Genomic DNA, 21,017 nt, shown 5'->3' with positions numbered 1-21,017 from the left:
GAGCAATTAGGATTTCCAAATATAATAATGCACATCGCTTTGCTTCATCCTTTGCTTCCTCGCCACACAAAAGAGCAAAAATAATCAAGGCAGCATCCTTTACTAAACTACTCCTCTGTGACCTACAGTGGCTCTGGGGGCACCCTGAGCAACGTGCTCCTTCAGCAGTAGATTCTAGGGGTGAGATGCTTTGTTGAAACAGCACCTGCCCATGGGCATGTGAAGGGAGCTCTGGGTCCCCACTGCATGAAAAAGGGCTCTATGGTTGGTTTTGGGTTTCTTTTAGTATTATTAATGTCAAAAGAATGCAGCCAAAACTGCAGAATAAACAAGGATCAATGTTAAAATGTTTGCGCAGCTGTTTACTTCTTGTGTTAATGGTCCTAATTACAGAGGCCTACCAGCATTTAGCTATTTACTAACATATATATGTGTATATGTATACACACATATATGGGTTTGAGCAACCTCGTCCAGAGGGAGGTGTCCCTGCCTGTAGCAGAGGGTTGGAACTACATGATCTTAAAGGTCCCTTCCAACCCACATCATTACATGGTTCTACCATATAAATATATATAATGCCTGTGAAACGTTATTTAAAAAATGAATGGGTCTAGACCAAAAGAAACAACCTGCACCCAAATCCACTATAGCAGAGCACAGTAAGGCAATGCAGGACCTCCGAGGTTTCTTTACCACGATGCCACAATGAGAACAGCTGGAAGAACAGGGCACAGGTCCCTGGACAGCATCTGCAAACAACACGAGCCACCAAGCCCATGCACTCAGCAATTCCTGCTGCAGCCGAGGTGCTTAGCAAAGTATTCCAAGACTGCCAGATCCCACTGCAGATTCTTTCCTGCTTATGTGCAATAAAGACTGAGTTTAGGTATTTATCAACCTAAACTGACAGCTATCTTTTCAAAAAGAAAACACTTCTGAGCTTTGCAGAAGTCTTCTCAAACCGTTTAGCATTGCTTGCAGAAGTTTCTGAGCTTATCAGTACATTGTGCTCCTGTGCTGAGATTGTACTGGGGACCAAATCTAACAGCCTGTAGCTGTACTGCAATGGTTTTTGGTGTGCTTTTTTTCTAAATCATTTTAAAGAAATAGAATTTGCATGTGGCTGCAGACAGAGTATAGATAAGAAGCATTCCTGACATGGCAGTTACAAAACCTGCATGCTGGAGCCGGAACCACGCGGTCATGCTGCCCAAATTTTGGTCTCCTTTTCACCCACTGGCTCTTGCTACAAGGTTTTACAGCTAGACAAGAGCAACAGGCACTACTCATAGCTGGGAACCATCGTGCCCAACATTCTAACAACCTTCAGCTTCCAATGGGGCTTCAGCTAAGCGAGGACTTCCCAAGTTGTGAGGAGAACACTGAAGAGCAGCAGTGCAAGGGAAGCCAAAATAATCTGCTCCAATGAGTCTCTGAGACCATTCTTTATCCTATTCCTACAGTGTAGTTAGCAACAGGGCAGCTTGTGCAAAAACACAGGGTCAGGAGCATGGAATTATTGAACCGTTTGAGTTGGAAGGGACCCTTAAAGGCCATCTGTCCCACTCCCTGCAGCAAACAGGGACACCCACAGCTCCATCAGTGATCAGAGCCCATCCAGCCTGACCTTGGCTGTTTGCAGGGCTGGGGCATTCACCATACCTCTGGGGAACCTGTGCCAGTGCCTCACTTCTAAGTAAGGAATTGGTTATCTTACATTAAATGTTGGCTGCCCAGAAACCTTGGTTATAGCATTAAGAGCATTACAAGCAAAGAGAGTCCAAAAGGAAAAGGAACAGAAAACCAACTGCCTCGGGCTGAGGTTAAACCACACAAACATCAGCTGGAGCTAACAAGTTCATCTTAGTTTCAGAAGAGGAAAAATTGCCTAAATTCAGAGTCTTCATTGCATTTGTAAGTATATCCCTGCTATATATATATATATATATATATATATTTTTTTTTTTTAATAAATCAATCCTCAACAAACATTTAAGTGCTCAAAATTAAGCTGAGAGAGCACTTGAAACTCATTTTAATTACTCTTTGATAAAAAAAAAAAGTCAACCCATTTCTTCAGACCCTGAAAAGCAGTCCTTTAGTCTGTCACCTCAGCAAGTGAATTTGTTTTCTTAAGAGCAAGCAAGAAAACGAGAACGCTAATTGAGTACAGAGCACCTAGTTAATGCCCACAGTGCTCATCCAGCTTGTGCATCACTCCACCACCTCTCCTTCAGGGGAAAGAGACGATCCTGCAGGAGAAGCAGAAAGCTGTTGAGTCAGGACAGCTGCGTGCAGGTGCTGCTGGCTCCGTGTGGCCAGCTGCAAGGTGAAAGCGTGCTCATGTGCAAACAGATCTCACCAGTTGTGGGAGAGAGATGCAGCCACAGCACAGAGCTGTGCACGTGGCCTTGGAATGAGCTACTTTGTTCTCCTTTTGGAAAGACTGCAAGCAAACCTGGGCAGCCTGGTCTAGTATGAAATGGGGAGGTTGGTGTCCCTGCATGTGGCAGGGGGGGTTGGAGATTCATGATCCTCGAGATCCCTTCGAACCCGGGCCATTCTATGATTCTGATTCAAACCAGCACAGCCAACACTTCATTTAGATGTAATCTGTGATCCTCAGCTGCTCAGATGAGCTTGCTGGCATAAAATGGAAGGGGAGCTGGAGGGGATTCTTTTCTGGGTGCTCCCAGCCCAGCACAGCCACCTCAAAAGCCAGGGTGAGAAGCTCTGCTCACCGGGTCCAAGCCTGCATCCGGCAGGCTGAGAAATTCATAGCACTTACGTGAGAGATTCCAACGCATGAGAGTAAGTTGAAACACCTGAATCAGCTTCTGGAGACTCACTGTATTCAGTTTTACAAAACCTATATGAAGAATGGATATGGAAAGCTATATTTGAGACTATCCTAAGTTTTCTGACCTTTTCCTTTCTCATCAAGCCCCCCTCATTCTCTGACAAAATCAGAACATAGACTTTGACCGACTGCAAACAAACCTGTTCCATGTGGCCACACTCAAACCCCAACACTTCAACCAATGCCAGTAATTAATTCTGATACTGCTTGTCGGCCCCCCACCTCCCACTGAAAGATGAGATTCACAGAATGCCTTGGGTTGGATGGGGCCTCAAAGATCACCTCATTCCAACCTCCAGCTGTGGGCAGGGCTGCCAACCACTACATCAGGTTGCCCAGGGCCTCATCCAAACTGGCCTTAGAGAAGGATGATGGATATTAAAAATCTGCCTTCCAGTAACCCACTGCAGCCCCCTTTCTGACATGATGTAATTCCTTAAGAAACACAAGAAGTGCACAGATGTGATGAAGCCCAACCAGCTGAGCTCTCAGAACTGAAGCTGCACCCCTAAACCCACCTCCTACATATTTTGGCTTCAGGGACTCTCAGCCGTAAGGTTTTTCTGATGGAAAGCTTATCACAGCTTTCTATCTTGGAAATGTCCTTGAGATACAAAGAGTTGGAATTTTCTTTCTGTATTAAGAGAAATCAGTAAAAACAAATATTCTCCTGGAAATGCGTGTGCTGCGATAAGGGGAAATGGACAAAACTCAAAGCGACTCGTGCCACTGAAAACACCATCTGTGATAAAGACTCAAAAAAAAAAAAAAAAGAAAGCTTTCTGATACAGTCCTGTTCAGTTTTTGGTATGTGCCTATCCCAATTTGTAGAGCAGGTTCCTCACCATCTCACACAGAGGCTATAAGCAGCAGCACTGCCACATCATGCCAAGTGAAGGGCTAAGATCAAGGTGTACAGGAAACAAGGAACCCCACACACATCAGACACAACAACTGAAGCTTCTATTGCACTAGACCCCAAAAACTCAAGTCATGGCTTCATCAGCGTGGGAACACATAGGGACAGGTGCTGACATCTTTTGTAGTCCATTGGGAAGCTTTCCCATTGCTTTCAGATTGAGATTCCCCAACCTGTTGGCTGCACACTGAGCTCAGCGCCATCCCCCAGTCTAAACCATCAGGGCCACGATCTCAGCAAGATACCAAACATGAAATACATTCTAGCAGCCTTTATATAATGTATGCACAGCCATTAAATTTGGAGCAGAAACGTCATTTAAACCATTTCAAGCAGGAATTACAGTCGATTCCAGAGATCTTGATAGGGCATAATACCCTACACAAATGTTGCCAAAACAATAACAAAATCCAAACAGATGGATACCACGTGCATCTACTGGAAGCAAACACAACCTTGCCCAGGATAAAATCTTCATAAACACAAAAATAAAGCCCTGCATATTTTTAGCTTGACTAAGAGGATTACACGAGGGTTTTATGAAGGCATTTACACCAGCACTGACAAACCATGGGAAGCAACGGAGCAGCCCATCCAACTGCACGGCACACAGCAGTCATTCCTTTGGGAACTGCTGTGTGATGCCACAATCCAAACCCAGGTCTTCTGGGTTGGCAGGAGGGAGCATCCCATCCCACACTGCTTATTTCCTCAACACATAGTGCCAAGGATACAATAAGGCCCTGAGATGGGGACTGTGATGGTCTGTTTTACTGTAGGACAAGCCCTGGACACCGAGCTCTGCTTGTTAAGCAGCAGTCATCCATTAAAGCAAAAAAAAACCTATAAATGGGACACCTGGGTATGCTTGCTGCATCTCGAGGTCAGCTAAGTGACCAGTGAATTTAAGCTGAGCTGCACCAAGAGCCAGCTTACACAGCCCAATGGCAAGTCATGTTCTATACGTTTCAGGCCAGCAGCCCCTCTTCCCCTGCAATTCTCCAGAAAGTGATATTCAAATGCAAAACCAGATTTTAAAAAGAAGCTAATTACTGGCAGCAGCTCAATAGCTTCATTAGAAACTAGAACTCCCCATCAACACCAGGGACCATGCCAGCATGCCGAGGAAAATAAACACTGGTTTCTTTCATTAAAAAAGGCGTTTCTTCAGGTGCAGCCTCAACAATAAAAGCAGAGAGCCGAAGTCAAAATTACAGTATTTCTTTTCTCAAAGTATCATTATGAGATACACACAACTCACTGAGCAGGAGAGAGTTTTCAGTATATGTAAGTATCCACTTTCTGGAGGAACTGTTACAAAAAAGCCAGGAAATTTTGCTACTCAGTCATGATTTGGGATTAGCAGGTGCAGATGGTGCTGCCCAGGAAGCCCCACTTTGAGAGTAAAATCTTGGATCTGTTTCCAGCACTGCCATAAAGTGAGACAAGGGAGGGTTAGGTTGGATGTTAGGAGGAAGTTTTTCCCCCAGAGGGTGGTGAGGCACTGGCACAGGTTGCCCAAGGAGGCTGTGGATGCCCCATCCCTGCAGGCATTCAAGGCCAGGCTGGATGTGGCTCTGGGCAGCCTGGGCTGCTGGTTGGTGACCTGCACACAGCAGGGGGTTGGAACTGGATGAGCGCTGTGGGCCTTTGCAACCCAGGCCTTTCTTTGATTCTATGATAAACATCCTCTAGGATCTCAAGCGAGGCCAGTTCAGTAAATCAGGAAAAACTCTCTTCCTTTGGAACAGGAGAACCGTTCTGCGATAAGAAGCCCAGCACAGCTCAGTCATCATCTCACTTGTGCAGACAGCCTGACTTCCAATTCTTAGGAAACAACCAGACTTAAATGGATTAAACACATCCATCCTACCATCTTCCCTCATGAATTTGGCTTTTAAAGAAAAAAATATATATACTTTTAGACGTGACGGGTGAATCTTCTGCCTCCAAAGTTGGTTTGGACAAAAGACACAACAGAGCAGTTGTGCAGCAGTGCTCAAGCTCCACGCTGTCCTGGCTCTGTTGGGTGCCCTGCTGCAGCACAACCAATGCAGAACTGCACCGCTGTGTTCTGGGTACCCAGGAGGGGATGTCTGCAAAGGCAGCAATGTTATTTAGGCAATGGTTTTTTACATATGTTCTTGAACGCTCCGAGCTCTGTGCAGTGAACACAAATGACTCATCTGGGACAGCGGATGGATGGTTAACAGACAGCATCAGCTTCAATAAATTAGGCTTACATCAAAAATAGTTAATAATGCTCAAGTTGACTGTTAAAGTACTCCACGCTACTTACGCAGCACGCATTAAAGAAGTGGCTAAGCAGTAACTGAATGCATCCCATAAAAACACCAGCACAAAAGCCATATTTTACAGTGATGTGGCACAACTGACATTGCCAAGGGTCCACTGTGGAACGCAGACAGCCTGCCCAAAGCCATTTTCATAACAAAGGGCTGAATACTGAAATATTATATCCTCCAAGCTTCTGGTACACCGTCATGGCTGCATAAGAACCGTCTCTCTATGGCTCTACAAAGACCTCTATCCAAACTTTAGCTGCACTAACAAACAGCAGAGTGCAACCTGAACTGAAACAGAAGAGTGTAAAAAAAATGTATTAGAGAAAAAAGGGGTTTTCTGTCATCTTTCTTTAAAACAAAAACAAAAAACCCTTCATTTTAGGAGTGTTGATTTTTCCTATTTCTTTTTTTTTTTAACTGCAAGTATACACAAGATAGTTAACTCAAATATTTATCCCAACACTTCATGCCTATGAAAACTGCTGATATAATTTCAGTCTGGAACCCTTCATCCCAAGCATTTTAGCAGTAAGCAAGACCACAGCCCAGATGTTCTTACGTGACATTTCTATGCACGCCGCTCCTCGCAACAAGGACTATTTGAATGTAAAGGCAGCTGTGAGCACAGTTTGGCTATCTCAACCCAACGGGGATCGAGGTAAGGAAAAAGCAGACAGGGTGTATTATTAAATATTACGCTGACAGGACTAAAAGAGTGTCCTGAGTATCAGTGACAGTGGATTTAGACTGGAGAAGTGACAAACGCACTTGAGTCACCGCTGTCCCTCCCTAAGCAGCTGTTTTCGTTTCAGGCACAATAGGAGCTTGGGCTAATTCAGGTTGCATGTTACTACCTCATTATAAATACTAATTACTGCTATTACTTCCTAAACGTTTATTTGGGTTAACCAATAATGCAAGCAGAGATGCCTTTTCAAGTCTATCTCAGAAGCACAGCAGGAGTAGGTGTGATTCCAAAGCAAGAGTACCACGCTACTTTATAAAGGCTTTCTCCTTTTCTCTAAGAAGTGTTGGATTTTCAGGGAGAACTGCAGTCCTTGGGTGGAAGGAAACCCTTCAGGAGGATGCACTCACTGTGAGAAGTCACCTGTCCAAGTCTTGGTTGGCGAGGGCAGGAGGAGAGGCAGCTCCAGCTCTTCTCCCTTTAAAGAGGACTTGGTGTTAAGACTTACGCTCAAAGCGCTTTGCAATCGGCTAATTAATCCTTGATACAGGGAGCCAGACACTTGTCCTCTGTGACTCTTCTATCAAAAACTAACAAGTGAATCGCTTCATAGGCCAAAAGGTTTCGAGCCACCCCAGACCAATGAGACACAAAATGTGGCAGCGCATCCTCAGTGGGAACACAAGCAGCTCAACGCAAACTCTCCTGCACTGACTTAGCAGATCATGTTCTAATGATCCTTTTACCATTGCACAGCGTAAATGGCTGAAATAGGTACTAAAAATTAGGTCTGAGCTCTATCCAGCTGGGAGACAAAAAGAGAAGAGAAACAAACGAGAATGAATTGTTCTGTAGACAGCAATATTCCATGATTTCCACCCACCTAGCTGTGGTTCTTTAGCAAATCCATGTCTGTGCATTGGACTGCCACATCTCTGAGACTCCCCCCATGCTAATTTTCTCCCATCTGAGAATTCTAATGGGTCATTTCAGAGGTTTTTAATTCTTTTTTAATGAGGAGGAGGTTCAAAATGGCCAGGTATACAAAACTTGTGATGTATTCAAACAGCTCGCAGACATAAGACTATTCATGATGTTTACAGGGACCTTGAACTGAAGACGTGGTAGCCTTACACAGCAAGTAGGAAATGAGGCTGGAATAAACAAAGCTGGGTTTCAGTGCTGGGGGGGGGGGAGGAGGAGGGGAAGAAGCCATTTCTGGAAACACAATGGGTTGCAGAGGAGGAAAAAGACCATCTCCCATGCTGACAATCTGCTGTGGAACAGGTAGGGTAGGAAGAGTTGAGGCTGACAAGCATATACTAATTCCAGGCCTTTCTACTAAAGAGATCCACTACCCCCTTGGAAAGCATCACTGTGCCTCCCCTGGCTGCAGTTCTGTTTCATCCCACCTCCATCACATATTGCCCTCAGGACCTACTTGTAAGAAGGCCAGGAACCAGTGGAACGCGGCCTGAGAGCTGAAGAGCACTTGGGCCATTCCAGGAACCTCTGCAAAAATACGATGAAGAATTCAAAGCCTTGACTGCAGGCACATTTGGGTTGGAATCCAAACAGCAGAGGTATCCATTGCAGCACCCAACAGCTGGGCTCCGAGCGGTGTTCCTGTACAAACCATCTTCTTCCCACAGGACCCGTCCTGCCATGCCTCTGCTGGCCAGCACAACCCTTCCCTGTACAGGTTCTTATCTCCTTCTAATGGAGAAACAGAACAGCACTTGGGAGACATGACTTCCACCCGTCACAACAGAGAACACTTAATCCTACAGCCTGCTCACGTGGCTGAAGCTCCAGATTGCCCTTTTTCATTGCTGGGACTACTTTCCTTACGCAGAAATTTTTGCCAACGTTGAGAAACGCCTTCTATCTACTTAAGTCATCTCCTGAAGGTGGAAGCTACTTGCTGATTAAATCCAGGCTGCAGCATATCACAATTCCCTGTGTTATTGCACCAGCGAGGGCTGATGAGAACAATAGCTCTGTGCTGAGCCACATGCATCATTCTGTGGGTTAGCCGAGAACTCATTTAGTGCTCTAAATCTCATTATAACTCACTGATCAGGATGTAAAATACGCGCTTATCTCCGAACTGATGGCATTTAAACAGCTTGAAGCAAACTCAGCTCCTCTGTCTTTGAGTAGCGGTGGTTTCCCATGCCTCACACTCTGGGAGGCCCATCAGAAGGAATCTCTTTGCAAACAAATTGAAGTCATCTAGCTGCACTGGATTAGAAGACTTAACCCAAAAGCTGAACGCGGAGTCAAATGCCAGAGCTCCAAACTCAGTAGGACAAGCCTGTGCCAAGCTGCCACATGGCAATCCCCTCCTACCCCATGGTTTACACTCTGCAAAAGCCCTGGCAGCCCCTGGGCTTGGTTTCAGCAAGCAGGAGTCCTCGAAGGAGCCCAAATTAGCAGCAAGACAACACAAGGAGCAGATGTAGTGGTGCAGTGTTGCTGGTCATTCTGCAAGACACCCAACTACAGCACCCTCCAGCACTTTCAGTATCAGTTTCTCTGGGCAGCAAACCAATGGGCACTACAGAAGGAAAATATTTCCAGGCAAGTATGCTTTGTTTTTTTGGTGGTTTTAATTTTTGATGGCTGTGCTGTGCGTTTTCCCCTTGCTCTCCAAATCTCTGCAATGAAACTTCAATCTTGTTTAAGCAGATTTGTTTAAACTGTTTTTACAAACCCCAGAAAGTTTATTTCCAGCCTGCCAGTTGCACACGGGCCGTATAAATTACCCGGCATAGGTATTTTCCAGCATCCAAAGGAAATACAAGAGTCCAAGCACGCTTCTTGTTTTTAAAATACCTCCTTAAAAAGCCTTCAGGAGTTATTTAATGCTGTTTTCAAGAAGCCCGTGGTATCTCTGTAATCACACATTCTGTGGCAAGAGTCCGAAGGCAGGAATCCGGCTCTGCTCGCACGTAGCACCACGCACACCTACCAGTGAGTCAACAAGCACAGGGACCAGCAGGGCTGCTCAAAATTTGGAAATGAAAGTGGATGGGTTTGGGAGGCCAGCAGCTGCAGTTTGCTTCTGCTTTTTTTTCAGCAGTGCACACACACACTCAGCTTCCCCTGCCAGATTCAGCCATCTTGCTCCCCACACTAAGGGGTGTTCAGCTCTGAGGCCCCAACACAAGAAGGATGTGGACCTGATGGAACAGGAGGCCATGAAGACGCTCAGAGGTTGGAGAGCCCTCCTATGGGGACAGGCTGAGAGCAATGGTGTTCAGACTCTGGGGAGACCTCGTTGTAGCCTTATGTGGCCAGCAGGGACTCTTTGTCAGGGGGTGTGGTGACAGCATGATGGCTTTAAACTAATAGAAGGTGGGTTTAGGTTAGATGATAGGAAGAAATTGCTCGCAACGAGGGCAGGGAAGTGCAGGCACTGCTGACCAGAGAATGTGGGTGCCCCATCCGTGGCAGTGCCCAAGGCCAGGTTGGACAGGGCTTTGGGCACAGGGTTGGGTGGAATTTAGGGTCCCTTCCAAATCAAACCACCCTAGGATTTTGAGAATCCACACCCCAAAACAAGGACCCTGGTGCTGCCCCAACCCCACCTCAGGAACACACATCCCATCTCCACAGACACTGACGTTACAGCTCTGTAATGGGAGCTCATCTACACCAAGGGCCCTACAATACTTTCGTGCTCCTACTTTGCCTCTGGATTTAACACCTTCACATCACCAAATGCCCCATTATTATAGAATCATAGAATGATTAAATTGGACTTTTTAGATCACCAAGTCCAGCCATCCACCTACCACCAATACTGCTCACTGTCCCTCAGTGCCACATCCCCACATTTCTGGAACACCTCCATGCTTGGTGACCCCATCACCTCCCTGGGCAGCTGTGCCACTGTATCACTGCTCTTTTGGAGAAGAAATGTTTCCTAATCTCCAACCTGAACCTCCCCTGGCACAACTTGAGGCCATCACCTCTTGTCCTATCACTGTTACCCCAGAGAAGAGGCCACATACCACCAACCAGCACACTCATGCCACAGCTTGGGAATCCCTGCTGTAAGGAGCGAGGGCCGCCAGACCCATCAGCAGGAGTGCTGGAGCCAGGCCTGAGGGCTGCTGGCACGCTCTGGGAAAGTTGCACCCAATTTCATAAATTCACATCCACAAGCAGAGCAGCCGAGCGTTCTGGGTACTTGAGAACAACCTGTCAAGTGTCATTTACCTCTCACAAACACCCTGCTCTTTGGGCGAATCATTCAATCTCTGCTGTTCTGTTTTATTCACCTGAGAAATGGGAGTAAAAAAGGGGATCGTGTATTTTTGTCTTGCAGGGGCATTACATATGTAGCCAATGCACATGCGACGCTCATATCAGAAATTAACAGTGGAAAGCAGCTTATCATCTAAAAACATTAGAAGAAAATTAAGCAGGTTGCAAAATCAAGCACTAAAAATTTATAGAGTCAGAGATTTAGGCTCATCTGTGCAACCTTAATCCGTTCCACTTTGCCAGTCCAACCCATACAGTGAGGAGCATCTATGGAAAAACATCGTGTGGCTACAAAACTGTAATTACAGCTGCATCTGTTTTTCCTAACTTCAGGGTGTGCAGTGTTACAAACTAGATGGTTTTTTGATTTAATGACACTTGCCAGGTTTGGGGTCTAGTCTGCAAAAGCAAATTGAGGTTCTTTGTATTGTGGGTTTGTTGGGGTTTTTTTGCTATATTACTTGTTTAAACATATTTCATCCACAGAAGAACAAGAGGACCATATGAAATCATCGCATCGTGCCACATGACAGATCTAATTAATACAATTTAGGGAGTTCCTTTGCTTTTACTGAATATGAAAAATAAACTAATCAAATCACCTTTTTCCCATTGTTTTTTTCCATACAGCAAGCTTTGTATATACAATATTGTTTCTGCTTCCAACAACAACAAAAGTCTAAAACCAAGCCAAGCGCCATTTTCAGTGACATTTCTGAATTCATTAAAGCCTTTTCTTTTATTTATTTTGGGCCTTCAAAGGGATTATCGTCACTGCATCTTCAAAAAACAGAACTTGATGCCAACGCTGTCAAGTTTGGGTAAACTGCTTTAAAGGTTAAGGACATAACTACTCATCAGCTGTCAGCGGTGCTGGGATCCAGCTGTGCTCATGGGACGTCCACCCAGAACCCATTCTGATGACACCAAAATATGGATCTGAGAAGGCAGCTGCACACACCCAGGGAAGGTTCATACAGAATCATATCACAGAATCACAGGATGGCATGGAAAAGGACCACAGTGATCATCCAATTCCAACCCCCTGCTGTGTGCAGGGTCTCCAACCAGCAGACCAGGTTGCCCAGAGCCACATCCAGCCTGGCCTTGAATGCCTGCAGGGATGGGGCATCCACACAACATTCACCTGTGAGTATTTTACAGAGAATGCTTAAAAATGACCTCTGTGGAAAAACAACACATGGACACCACGACAGGAAAGACACTGATTGGGAAAGAAGGCGTGCAAACAGTATAAACACAAAGCGTGCTCTAAAATGCTGGATTCTCATAACCTTAATTTAAAAGAGAGGAGCTGCTTGCTGCCAAGCCAGTTCCAGTCCTTATTCCTAACCAGTGAGTCACAGAACAGGGTGCTTCACCTGATCCTTCACTTCTTCCATACACCAGCGTTCTTCAAATGACATTTGGAGAGATTTCACACACCAAATCCATTCCAGGAAAGTCTAACTCTTCATACCACAGAAAACGAGGCTTCACACTGATTACACTCCAGTGCACACTGGGACTTCGTGCTCAACTTTGCAGTAAGTTGAGCTCTGAAACACTCCAGTTTGGCACTTTGCAGCATTATGCACACAGCTCCTCACTATTCAGTTTGAACATGCAAGTCATACAAGGATGCAGTACAACCTACTGGGTTCAACTCTTTGAAAGGGCAAATAATGGAAGGACAAGGGGAAATGGCTTTAAGTTGAAGGAGGGAAGATTCAGGTTGGATGTCAGGGGAAGTTCTTTACAGAGAGAGTAGTGAGGTGCTGGAACAGCTGCCCAGAGAGGCTGTGGATGCCCCGTCCATCCCTGGAGGTGTTCAAGGCCAGGTTGGATGGGGCCCTGGGCAGCCTGGGCTGCTATGAAATGTGGAGGTTGGTGGTCCTGCATGCAGCGGGAGGGTTGGAGCTTCGTGATCCTTGAGGTCCCTTCCAACCCAACCATTCTATGACTCTATCATAAGTGTTTCTACTACAAATATTTCCAGAGCACCTAAAATCCTACTACAGCATCTCCCACCATCACAAGACGCGTGTCTGGGCTTCAGCCCTGTGCTGAGCACAACTCAGAACACAGAGGCAGCCTGGGGCACTCATCCTGCAAAGCTGTGCTGCAAATCTCAGCTCACCCCGCAGAGATCAGCAGCCCCAAGGCCTCCCAGCCCAGCACGCAGTTGTTTATTTTCAGGCACAATTTTTCCAGCACGATTTAAAATAACCGCTCACAAGCACGTGTCAAAATCCTTTTCAGGTTAAGTCAGACCTTTTTTTTTTCTTTTTTTTTTCCCCCTCCTTTTAAAAGAACTTCAAAGCCAAACGCTGCGCGGCACTTCCAGTAATACGCTCATCTCTCAACTTCTTCGAGACCTTTGAAGTCTGTTGATGAAACTGGATGTAAAGTCTGAGATGGAGAGCGGAGCGCGGGCTCCGGGGGGAGGAGAGGGCAGGCAGCAGTGAGCACAGAGCTCACAAGAATGGAGAAGAAAGAGAAGAATTCCGAGCTGCGAGATTCCTCGTGCGCTCTACGCATGAATTTAATTGATTTAAAGGTCTGAAAAGTTCAGGGCTTTTCTCTATTTTTTTTTTTTTTAATTCAGCCCGGCTTTGTTAACAGGAAAGGGAAAATAGAGAAAAATGGTCAGCTTTCATTCTTAAGCCTCCAGTGCAGAGTTTTAGTGAAAAAAATTACAGTCCCCTCTTATTTTTGTATTGAAACACAGCACAGCACCGTGAGACCTTGAGATGGGGCACTGCTTTGCTGTGGGCTGGCAGCTCCTTGCCCTCCCCAGGCCCTTATTTCCCTAAGACAGAATGCAAGAGACAACACAGATGTCAGGTGTGTGACATTACCAGCACTTACCCACTCTCAGACCATTTCAAATCAAGGGACTGCACACGTATCTCTCTATTCACAACCAAGAGCTGAACTTCACGTTTGTAAGCAAGCTGTTGATTTGTTTGGCTTTTAAACAGCCCCTCGCTCATACCTGCATCACAGGAATACAAGAAACAAGCCTACTTCTTTCTCTACCTGCAACACTGCTTTATTTTTTGGAGTCCTTCTGTTCTGAAAATTCATAAAGGGACCCTTGGAATTTCAGACACCAAGCTTAAAAAGGGGAGAAAAAGATGAATCCAAAGAAACCCAAGTCTCAGCTCACTTCATAGAATATTCCATGCCATATAATTCTACATAAGCACAAAATACACATAAATAGCTGAGCACAGACGTTGTAACGATTTGTGTTCCCAAGCCAGCTGCAGGATCAGCCCTGACCGGGACACTTGTTTAAAACACAACCTGGTGCATAAGGATATTCTTTTTTCCTCTCTAGAAAAGTGCAAACACATCCAAGAACCCTTCCACTTGTCAGCTGTAAGCAGACAATTTATGGATCTTCAGAGCAAAATATGGATACCGGAGAGTTCACTGAGGCAAGCCAGCAAACTGCTTTCATTTCCTGGATCACCTTCCTGCAACTCCAGCTTGCTCCATTAAATCAAGGCAAATCTCTGCATGGACACACTGGTTTAAACCTGACTGCCAGGACAGCTTACAGAGCCTAATAAACCAGGTTTAAACAGATTTGTGCAGATTTACAGACGCTGGTGCACAAATACACGTCGTTTAGGCAGTGGGGTGGGGATCTGACTGGAGGTGAGGATGCTCACTGCCACGTCCCTTCCCCAAAGCACCTCCTCACGCTCACCCAAGGGCACATGAGGGGAACGTCCTGCTGCTCCCTGCACCGAGATGTGCTGGAGTTGCTTCCCAGTCAATTGGGTGAGCACTTGAGAGCCCACCTGCCTTGCAGGAGAAAGAGGAGGACAAATATTGCAGGATTATCAGCACAGAAGCTATTCAGCCTGCATTTTCCCTGCAGAGCGCGTTGGCTTTCGCCCAAAGCCAAGCAAAGCCTAGTTTCTAACCTACATTCCCAGCCAGGTAAATTAGTTCAGGCTTCAAGAACCTCCAAACCAGTTCAGCAGATTCCCCTTTGCAAATGACAGGAGCGCAGGTAAATGGCGTGGTGCTGACACATCCCTTACACTCAGACCAGGGCTCAGAAACCCTTGAGTGCTTTGAGCTTTGTCCCACACCATAGCCACAGCATTTCACACAGTCACCTCTACATGGAGATGCTGCAGCAGCGTCACAAACCTGTTCTCAAAAGGTCTGATTCACAAGCAAGGCTCTGTGCATAAACTTTGGAAGTGTTTACAAGCCAGCCTTCATTTTTACTATTGCAGCCATAGGCAAACAAACTATTCCAGATCCTGCTGCACCAGGGGAAGAGGTGAAGGCTTCCTGGCTGCTCTCACACTCGCACAAGCCCTGCAGCATGCTGCTGCACCTCCAAGCTTCAGCACAGCCATTCATGTGGACCCTCCCCCGTCCACTTTGGCCCCAATGGATCCCTCCCCCAACCCATTCTGGCCCCAGTGAACACCCCCCAGCCCACTTTGGGCACAAGGGATCCCCTCCCAGTCCCCACGGATCCCACTTCAGCCCAAATGCACACTCTCTAGCCCATCTGCTGGGACTTCTGGCTGCCCTGCTGCTGCCCCATCACAGTCCAGCTCCTCCACCTCTTGCCTTTGGTTTAAACTGCAAGTTTTTAGAAGCAGAACCTGCTTTTGCTCCATTTTTCCATTAATCCCACCCCACTGCAAACCAGGACCGGGACTGCCAGGTGCTGCAGCAATACAAACATGTAACAAGCACTAAAAGTCGCTTGTTTGCATGTGCCTACAATTAAAGTTTGTATGGAGAAGCAGTGGCCACATGCTGCTGGGTACATCACACACTACATTGGCCTTTCAGGAATACTTGGTTAGAATATTTACCTGCTATTCCATGCCATTCCTGCTGAAAATCCTGTCTTTAAAGGAAGACTCCGACTTGAAAATCTATTTTGTTTTAATTCCTCCTCTTTGATCAAAGAGATAAGAGCCACGCTTCAAAGAAACACAAAGTCAACCAGGCAAAACAAGAATAACTTGTAATATAAATAGTTTCCTTAAACAAAATATACTGTTTTTCAGCTGGCAAACTATTTATGCAGGGGACAGGGTATTTATAGCAGCAGCGCTCACACCTTCATTTCTGACAATCCCTGCACAAGCTCATGCAGATCACCCCCCTCAGATCATCAAGCAACGAGGTGCTGATCTCCAGCAGATCAGTTTGTTGGAAATATGCCTGCACAATTAAGCCTAACCGTCCCGAAGGCATCAAATATTTGTAAGCAGCCCACCCAAGAGCCACGCAGAGAGACCTCAAGAAAGTCAACAGAGGGCACATGTTCCCCAACGTGGACTTTTACAACGTGAGAATGACAGCAATACGACTCCAATAAACCCCGAGTGGAAGTGTATGACTAATTTTACGAATTAGTCACGCAATTGTGAGCATGTGTCTTAGCATTATCAGAAGGCAAGGCTCGGGGAAAACATGAGCACTACAAGCAAAGTGAGTAAGATGCAAAGGCCTTCTGCCTCCCCAGCCCCCTGCTCCCCTCCTGGGACGCCTGTTTGTTTTGGAAGCGGGCGTTTGTGCTGCCATATTGTTTGGCAACATCTTCCAAACAGCAGATACCCATCTTGAGCAAATAAGTTGAGATTTCACATTTCATCATGCCCGTCGGCTGTGAGCCAGGTAGGGTGCTGCCAGAGTTACTACTGTTTATTATCTACCATTGAGAGCAGTTTGTCCCTTGAAGTGGCAGCTTAAACTTTCATCCGTTTCATGAAACAGAGCTGAAGGGCTTTGCCACTTCCTGGGCTGCCCAGCACATGCGTGGCTTTAACTCCCTTTTGTGGCTTTACAATGTATCCCTGAGCAAAACGCCTGGGTATACAGCTATCTATACACCACTACACAGTTCCGTACTAAGATACACTTTTTACTTTCACTTATACCAGAGCAAGCTGACCTTTAGAGAGTGTATATAGTTACCGAGGCAGAAGAGCACAGCCTCTGACCTGCAGTGGGATGGTGCATCTCTACAGAAGTCAACAGAGCATCTTTCTTCTTCATGTAAATTTATCGGCCCAGAGAAGGGTGGGTGCCCCATCCCTGGAAGTGCACAAGGCCACAGATGGGTCCTGAGCAGCCCAAGCTGGTGGAGACACCCAGCTCATGATGGAGGTTGGGGCTGGGGGGCTGTAAAATCCCTTCCAACCCGAGCCACACTACGATTCTATCACCTTGCAACTGGAACATGCCAGGTGTGTAACTCTTTCATTCATATGTAACATACATACACACACACACATGCAATTTTCCTATAGGCACACGTATATCCTGCCAGCTCACGCAAACCAGGACCATTTTTTTAGCCCCGACCAGCAACACAAAGAGCTGAGCCCTGAGCCGGGCTGTAGAACATGCAGGCACCACCCACACCAGCCCAAATTTCCAGTGACAATCCACTTTGCTGTGTCACTCTTTTATTTATCATTATTATTTTTTTTTGGCTGTGCCATATTTGAGAAGTGAAAATCCAAATCCCTACCACCGGCTGATCGAACTTCCAATGGAAGCAAGCAGAACCCAACTGGAGTCACCACCTTCCTGCCTCCAAACCGCGCTCTGCTGGGCGCACAACAACCGCAGGAGCATCGCACTGCCGTGACCCACTTCTTACTGCTGAAAGGTCAGAGCACACCTCGGAAACAGAGGGATTTCGGCACATCTAACAGCCGATGTCGGAAGGAAGGAAGCGGCTTTTCCGCAACAGATTTTCTACCGCTAAATGTCACATGCCAGTGGGCAGTCGTCCCCCGTTTCCCCCCCTCCCCCCTCGCACACACAGCACCGGCGCTGCGGGGTCACTCATTGCACGCGTGGGAGAGAGACGGAACACAGCGAGGACCCAAAACTTGGGGCACGCCATGTCTCCTCCAACGACCAAATCGGAAAGCACACGGCTTCTTTTCCAACCCCTCCAACTGTCAGTGCTCAACTTGCAGCTGGAGGTGGGTCACCGGGGAGGGGGGTGAGGGTGGGAGGGGGTGCAGCATGCAAACAAAGAGCTGTCACCGTGTCACCACCGCCCCGTCACCCTGCCACCAGCGCCGTGTCACCGTGCCACCAGCCCCGGGGGCGGCAGGCCCACACTCAGCCTTCAGCCATCTTCCCCAGGCTTCCGAGGGGCTGCGCAGTAGTGGGGGGGGGGGGGGAAAGGGAAACGGGGATGGGAGGGAGCGCTGCTTTTCCTCACTTTATTCCATCCACTTTCAACATTTAAATATGATTTCAAACAGAAAGAAGGAGAAGGGATGGGGGGGGTGTTTAGGCCCCGCAGCGCTCGACCCGCGGATCTTCTCCCTCTCCCCCCCCCCACGTTCTCCCTCCCTCTTCCCGAGGAAGGGTCGCGGTTCGCACACGGAGGGGCACCTCGCTCCGCCCGCCGCCATGGCAGCCCCGGGCCGCCCCGTGCCCGCCCCCGCCGTGACAGCTGCGCCTCCCCGCGGGCCTGGGGCTGCCCCCGGGGCCCGACACACCCCCACCTCCCGCCTTGCCTCCTCCCCGTTCCCCCGTGCGCTCACCCACCTGCCGCCGCCCGGCTGACAGCCGCTCCGCTCCGTTCCCCCCCCCCCACCCCGGCTCCGCGGGCTCAGGGCCGCCGCGTTCAAACGGGCGACAGCGACTCCCCCGGCCGGAGGCGGGCGGCGGGGCGGCCCGGGGGGAGACCGCCGCGAGCGATGAGCGATGAGAAGAGGAGGAGGAGGAGGCGGCGGGCGCTGCTGGGGCCCCGGTTCCCGCTGCGGGGCTCCCGGGCACCCGGGGCCCCCTGCCTGGGCGGCGCGGCGCGGCTGCGGGGCTCCGGCTCTGCTCGCCGCGATCCCTCCCGGCGGGACGGGGCGGAGCCGGGGACGGAGGACGAGGGGGCGGTGTCGGAGGAGGCCTAACCCCAACCCTCCTCCTCCTTCTCCTCCTCCTCCTCCTCTCAGCCGCCATCTTCCCTCCTCCCCCCTTACTCCTCCCTCTCCGCCGCCTCCCGCTGCGGCGCGGCGGTGCTCGGGCTGTGGGGCAGCGGAGGTGCCGGCCGCCATCGTCTCCCCCCCCCCCCCCCCCTCCTACGGCGCGAGGCCAAAGCGGCGGGAGGGGGAGGGAAGGGGGCGGCGGGCGCCATCTTGGCAGCGGGGGGGGCGGGCCTGGCGCCGCGGGGGGGCTGTGCCGGAGCCCCGTGCAGCGCGGCCCTGCCGTCACCTCAGCGCGGAGTGACACGTGGGTGCTGCCGTGGGGACCCGCTGCTCAGCCGTTCTCTGCGTTCCCACTCCGCAGGGAGGCCTCGCCGGAGGCACGGGGTTGGTTTGTTTGCACCAGAAGTCACCCACCAGGTTTAGTTTCCCAACGCTCATAGAATCAACCGGGTTGGAAAAGAGCTCTGAGATCACCAACGCCACTGTGCCCATCCCTCAGTGCCACATCACACTGAACACCTCCAGGTTTGGTGACCCCACCACCCCCCTGTGCAGCTGTGCCACTGCAGCACCACTCTTTCTGAGAAGAAATTGTTCCTAATATCCAACCTGAACCTTTCCTGGTGCAACTTGTGGCCATCACCTCTCATTCTGTCACTTACTTAGGAGCAGATGCTGACCCCCACCTCGCCACAGCCTCCTTTCAGGAGCTGCAGGAGCAATGAGGTTTCCCCTGAGCTCTGCTCTGGACTGATCCATCCCAGCTCCCTCAGTCAGCTCCCATCACGCCTGTGCTCCAGACCCTCCCCAAAGTTATTAAGGTTGGAAAAGACCTCTCAGCTCACCGCATCCCTCTCCTCTGAGGCACCAGAACCTCTGGCAGTTGTCTCAGATGGGCACCAAAGCCAAACGTTCAGAAGAAGGCAGCATGTGGCAACCGTCCCGTGCGGAGTGACCGCTGCTTGCTGTCCTCACCCACATGTTCTGCCATTTCCACAGAAAGCCGCTGCAAGTGGAACAGCCGTGCTTGCTCTATGAACTGTTTTATCGCATCCCGGCTGTATCTCGTTACATTATTCATCGTCTCTGTGGAGCTGTGAAATCCCCAAACACCTTATGTGTCACGAGGTAAAACAGCTCAATGGGTTGAATGGTTAAAATAAGCCTGAGCTTCAGGTGGCTCATTCTTTTCCGTGGGGGCTCTTTATTCCTCTGGGACTTGAGAGAGCATTTGTTACAGCAGAACAAATCGGCCCTGAAAGGCCCAGCCAAACACACGAGATCACACATCCACCCACACCATCTGAACGTTGCCTTCCTTGGAAACCTGCGTCTTTGAGGGGGATCCACGCAGTTACCTCTCTGCTTCCCAAAGAGGAAAGCCCCGCGGATGTATTTCATAAGTGCCTCCCTTATCTCCGGGACGGGCAGGTTGAGCTTGAGTTAACCCTTTGGCAGGTGGAAGGCATGGGGACGGTGATGGTGGGCATGCTGGTTGTTTTCCCTCATGTGGGGATCAAGAAGCCTTCTCCTGGGCTGTAAGTCCAGCATGGTTAATTGCATTTGTCAATAAAATGGCGCATATTTTGCCCATCTTCACCTAGGCAAACTGTTGATTAACTTTATATGTATATGTATATATTCACCTATAAAGGATTTCAGGCTCGTGTATGTGAACAAAAGCACTGAAACAAGTGAGAAAGCAGCAGAGAAATAATGCAAAGAAGAGCAATCATACACCCAGAACAAATCCTCTGCTGCGGAACTCACGCTGTCTGCGAGGTAACGAAGGAACACTTAAGGATTCTCCTTTAATTGCATACTTAGCAGGGGCTGGGGCAACGCTCTGCGCCGCTGCATGCTGCTGCATGACCCTGCGTTGCAACACATCTAGGTGGAAGTGCTAATAGATTCCTTCTGGTCCTGCTCTCTTTGTGACAGCAGCGGGGGAGGAAGCTGTGCAAGTCCCCAAGTTCTGCGAGCTGCCAGCTCTGCACTGCCTCTGCAGGCTGTGCCCACTTTGCCT

General features: G+C 48.6%; 1 protein-coding gene across 5 annotated transcripts in view; it reads right to left on the bottom strand.

Annotated features, from left to right (window-relative positions):
- The window catches only part of NCOA1 (nuclear receptor coactivator 1), a 155,951-nt gene extending 137,032 nt beyond the window's left edge, over positions 1-18,919 (bottom strand). For all 5 annotated transcript variants that reach the window (XM_052690926.1, XM_052690919.1, XM_052690946.1 and 2 more), the window contains exon 1: positions 18,618-18,919. The gene's annotated coding sequence lies outside the window, so the exon portion shown is untranslated. The remainder of the gene's footprint in view (positions 1-18,617) is intronic.
- Positions 18,920-21,017: the final 2,098 nt, after the last annotated feature.

Source organism: Tympanuchus pallidicinctus, unplaced genomic scaffold (genome assembly GCF_026119805.1).
Source record: "Tympanuchus pallidicinctus isolate F22 unplaced genomic scaffold, pur_lepc_1.0 scaffold1, whole genome shotgun sequence".
Taxonomy (NCBI): Eukaryota; Metazoa; Chordata; class Aves; order Galliformes; family Phasianidae; genus Tympanuchus; species Tympanuchus pallidicinctus.
This window is presented reverse-complemented; position numbering and strand designations above follow the sequence as displayed.